General features: G+C 45.6%; 1 pseudogene; it reads right to left on the bottom strand.

The window, feature by feature from the left end:
• Positions 1 to 2,606: 2,606 nt before the first annotated feature.
• On the bottom strand, positions 2,607 to 3,201 carry LOC106507602 (large ribosomal subunit protein eL21 pseudogene; annotated as a pseudogene).
• Positions 3,202 to 5,219: the final 2,018 nt, after the last annotated feature.

Below are 5,219 nucleotides of genomic sequence, written 5' to 3'. Positions count from 1 at the left end.
GGCTAGGGGTCCAATCGGAGCTGTAGCCACCAGCCTACACCATAGCCACAGCAATGCCAGATCTGAGCCTTGTCTGCCACCTACACCACAGCTCACAGCAACGCTGGATCCTTAACCCACTGAGCACGGACAGGGACTAAACTTGCATCCTCATGGATGCTAGTCAGATTCATTTCCACTGAGCCACGACGGGAACTCCCAGTGCAGCTATGTTTCAATAAACTTTTTTTTAGACATTGACATTCGAATCTTGGAATTTTCAACTGTCCTTAAATACTATTTACACCTCTCTCTTTTTTTTTTTTTTTTTTTTTTTTGGCCGTACCTGCAGCATGTGGAAGTTCCTGAGCCAGGGATCAAATCCAAGCCACAGCAGCGACAACACGGGATCCTTAACCAGCTGAGAACTCTTCCCATTTGTCTCCTTTTGCTAGGAGTGAAGTCTTTAAGTTAAAATGGTTGAGGAGTTCCCGTCGTGGCGCAGTGGTTAACGAATCCGACTAGGAACCATGAGGTTGCAGGTTCGGTCCCTGCCCTTGCTCAGTGGGTTAACGATCCGGTGTTGCCATGAGCTGTGGTGTAGGTTGCAGACGCGGCTCGTATCCCGCGTTGCTCTGGCTCTGGCGTAGGCCGGTGGCTACAGCTCCGATTCAACCCCTAGCCTGGGAACCTCCATATGCCGAGGGAGCGGCCCAAGAAATAGCAACAACAACAACAACAACAAAAAGACAAAAAAAAAAAAAAAATGGTTGAGTATGTCAAGGAGTAAGTGGCTGAGAGAGTAGAAAGTAGCAGAATATCTTTCAAAATAATAAAAACATTACTGCTAATAAAAACATAATGATTTGGTAGTATTTAGTTAACTGTTGTTTTAAAATATTCACACAACTGGAGGTATATAAATTAAAAAAGAGTCTTCCCCTACTCATAGGTTCTCTACAGAAGCAACTAAAGTTGCCATTTTTAGGTGTTCTTCCAGACTTTTCTGTACACTGGATATATGTATGTACAAGGATCATCTATTTTATACAGAAATGGTATCATGCTATACGTATTGTTTTGCTATTTGCCCTCTTCATTTAAGCACAATTCCTCTACTTCATTTTATGTCAGTTATAGAGATTTAACTCATTTTAAATGAAGAATGATTGGAGTTCCCATCGTGGCGCAGTGGTTAATGAATCCGACTAGGAACCGTGAGGTGGCAGGTTTTATCCCTGGCCTGGCTCAGTGGGTTAAGGATCCAGCGTTGCCATGAGCTGTGGTGTAGGTTGCAGATGCGGCTCGGATCCCGCGTTGCTGTGGCTCTGGCGTAGGCCGGCAGCTACAGCTCCAATTCGATCCCTAGCCTGGGAACCTCCATGTGCCGCGGGTGTGGCCCTGGAAGAGGCAAAAAGACAAAATAAATAAATAAATAAATGTTGAATTATTATCTAGCTGTCCAACATAATTTTCTGTGATGTTGGTAAGTTTTGTTTCTATCTGTGTTGTCCAATAGAGTAACCGCTAGTCACATTGGCTAATGAGCATTTGAAATGACTAGTTTGATGAAGAAACTGAATTAATAAATTTTACTTAACTTTAATAACTTTATTTTTTTTTTCTTAACCAACTTTATTGGCAGCGGGATTCAGAACGAGCGGCTGGGCAGCAACCCCGCAGGGAGGGTGGCTCACCGAAGACTCACTGTGCTCCCCGCATCCGCGGCCGTGCCAATTTTAATAACTTTAAATAGCCACAAATAGCTACCATCTTGGCCAGCAGAGAGTAACAATTCCTCAAAAGATGGACATTGAAGTTGGTCTCATCCCTCAGTATTACAGATACAGCTTCAGTAAGTGTTACTGTATCCACATCTTTTTCTTTGAAGTTAGCATTTTGGAAGCTAGTCTTAAATGTAAAAATGCTAGTTGAATGAGTTTGCTTTCAGACATTATGATAGCTACTACCGAACTCAATTACAAAAAGGTTGTAGTCATTACCAATAGCTATCTATGAGAATTCTCATTTCCCCACATTCTCAGCAATATTGTATGCTATCTACATTTGTTTTTAAAAATTGGTAAGTGAAGGCAGAGCTTCTGTGCCTGCCCGCTTGCATCTCTCACAAGCGTCCTATCTTAATAAATCTGTTTCTTAAAAAAAAAAAAAATTGGTAAGTGAAAATGTGGTATGTCATTTGTTTCTATTATCAATTTCTCGCCCCAGTGCACAATGGTTACCTTTACCAGGAGAGGGCGCTGGAAGGGCACTGCAGGAGGAGGACTTTGGGGAACTCCTCCATCCCCAATCAACACAACAATAAATCAAGCCCTGAGCTGTAGTGGCTGCCATTTCCCATAGTGTAAACAGTCCTATCATAGCCAATTTCTAGCTACCAATATGGTATCACTGAAAGTGGAGCTGGGAGATGTACAGTGGTGACCGTGATACAGTATAGACACAACAGGCAAGAGCACAGATAATCAGGAAGTGATGTGCTGTGCATTTTTTACCTTAGGTTTTTCACGTATTTTACTGTATTGTGAGCCTACGCAAATTTTTTTTTTTTTTTTTTTTTTTACAGTCTAGGTCTTTTATTTTCTTTACACTTATCATGCCATGAATCATAAGGAATGGGTTCCAACAGTTCAGGCTCCTTTCCATTGGTTCTCACGAAGTGAGCTTCTCTGAGTGGAGGAGGCTGGCACTTCAGAAGAACCCAAGTCCCTTTCTCTTTGGCTTCCTTCTTTCTCTGATCATTTTCCTTCACACATTCAGGAAGCTGTCTCGGCTCTTAGAGTGTCTGAAATGCTCCATATGCACATTAATTCTCTTGGCAAGAATCTTGCCCTTAACTTGTTTGTTTACAGCAATGCCAACAGCATGCTGGACTACACTGTAGACTCTTCCAGTTTGCCATGGTAACTTTTGCACTGCATTCCTTTTGAACAGTGCCCATCCCCTTGCTGTCTACAGTATCACCTTTCTTGTAGATTCATATGTATGTGGCCAAAGGAACAGCTCCATGTTTTCTAAAAGGCCTAGAGAACATATAGCGGGTGTCCCTCCTCCTTCCCCTTGTGTTGGTCATTTTGGTGAATTACTGGAAGATGGCAGTGCCAGCCAAAAAGCAAGTCTACATAATTTTTAAACACAGCCCTCTGTATCCACTGGTTCTGGATCTGCAAATTCAATTAATATTTTTCAAAAATACCTGAAAAAAAATTCCAGAAAGCCACAAAAAGCAAAAATTGAATTTGGAGTTCCAATTGAGGCTAGGCGGAAATGAATCTGACTAGGATCCATGAGGACGCAGGCTCAATCTCTGGCCTCGCTCAGTGGGTTAAGGAGCCAGCCTTGCCCTGAGCTCTGGTGTAGGTTGCGCAGGAAGCTCGGATTGGCGTTGCTGTGGCTGTGGTGTAGGCCAGGGGCTACAGCTCCTGTTCCGCCCCTAGCCTGGGAACCTCCATGTGCCGCGAGGTGCAGCCCTAAAATGACAAAACAAAACAAAACAAAACAAAACCTTTGTTGCACCCCAGTAACTATTTACACAGCGTTTATATTGTACTGGGTACAAGTCATCTACAAACAATTTAAAGCATAGAGAAGGATGTACACAGGTTACATGCAAATCCTATGCCATTTTATGTATGTGGCTTCAGCACCATCAGCACTATCCGCGGGGGTGGGGTGGCTGGGTGGGTGTGTGCGATCTCACGCACAGCCTAGAACCCGAGCAGATACCGAGGGACCACTGCAACGGTTGTGTTTAACATACGTCTCAAATATTCCAAGAATCTGCCAGTAGGAAGTGGCTCCAGAACACTGCTACATTCATTGACAGCCATACAATCGGCCCTATGACTGCCGCAGTAACCGTCACAGCCACCCACCCACCCACACACACACAGTGCCTGCTGTGTTGCCAGCACTGCCGCACCTCAAGAAGCATCACAAACAGATCACAGACGACACCCTGCTTCATGGAGCGCAAACATGGTCAAGCACGTGCTGCCTCTCAGGGGTTACCCAAAGCTCCAGGGAAGGCGCCTGCGCACTGGGAGCAACTGACTGCAACTCCCAGAAGACCCGGGGGCATCCCATAGCCCTTGGTTTTCCGGTGTCTCTTGCTTTTCCGGCTCTTGACTGAATTTCTCCCAGGTCACTGGGTTGGAATCCCCTTGGTCTCCGAAGTTTCTCAAGGTTCTTGGGCTCCGCGTGAGCAGGTCCGGTGGAAGGAGAAATTGATGCAGGGCGAGGCGGGAAGGGCTTTGCAAACTCGGACCCCAGCGGGTGGTGGGGTGAGCCTATGGAAATAGAATATTTGCTTTTTGTGAACATGGGGGATGAGGTGTGACAGACAGGAGGAGGAGTGGGGGAAACAGGTCAGCGTGTCTTCTGGCCGTGTGTGATGGAGAGTTAGGTATGGCGCAGGGCCAGAGTGTGTTGCTGTGCCGATGAGAAACAGCTGTGGTATAGGAGCTGTGTGTGAACATTGTGCGCTTGATAGAGCCAAGATACGCCACTTTGTGAAAAGTGACATTGCATTTGCATGATTGCACACGACAGGACTGGGACATCCTGTGATAGATGCAACGGGAGCGGGAGTATGTGGGCATCTGTGCACACAAAATGGCCATTGTATGTCTCTTCGACTGCATGTGAAATAGGTTGTATGCGCTCATCTGGTGCTCATGGGGGAGCTGGAGTGTGTCTCCACTACTGTATGGCGGACTCTACATGTGTGTGTGCCAAAGGCACAGGATCCGTGATGGAAGGATGAATCCGTGATGGAAGAGTGTGTGTTTGTATATATCATGACAGAGCAGGAGTGTGAAAGTTCTGGGGTGTATCTCTGTGATTATGTGGGACAAGTGTATATTATGACCATCTATGTGAGACACATTAGCATATGTCTCTGTGACTGTGTGATGGTCATTGTGTATGTGTATTGAGTGGGATTTTTAGTATGACATTTGCTCTAAGTTTCTTTCTTTCTTTCTTTCTTTTTTTTTCTTTTTGCCATTTCTTGGGCCGCTCCCCCAGCATATGGAGATTCCCAAGCTAGGGGTCTAATTGGAGCTGTAGCCACCGGCCTACACCAGAGCCACAGCAATGCCAGATCCGAGCCGCGTCTGCAACCTACACCACAGCTCACGGCAACGCCGGATCCTTAACCCCCTGAGCAAGGCCAGGGATCGAACCCACAACCTCATGGTTGCTAGTCAGATTTGTTA

Source organism: Sus scrofa, chromosome 6 (assembly GCF_054392235.1).
Source record: "Sus scrofa isolate SSC_HxYL_T2T_F1_AM1 chromosome 6, Sscrofa_HxYL_maternal_Yorkshire_Landrace_v2.0, whole genome shotgun sequence".
In the NCBI taxonomy this organism is placed as follows: Eukaryota; Metazoa; Chordata; class Mammalia; order Artiodactyla; family Suidae; genus Sus; species Sus scrofa.
This window is presented reverse-complemented; position numbering and strand designations above follow the sequence as displayed.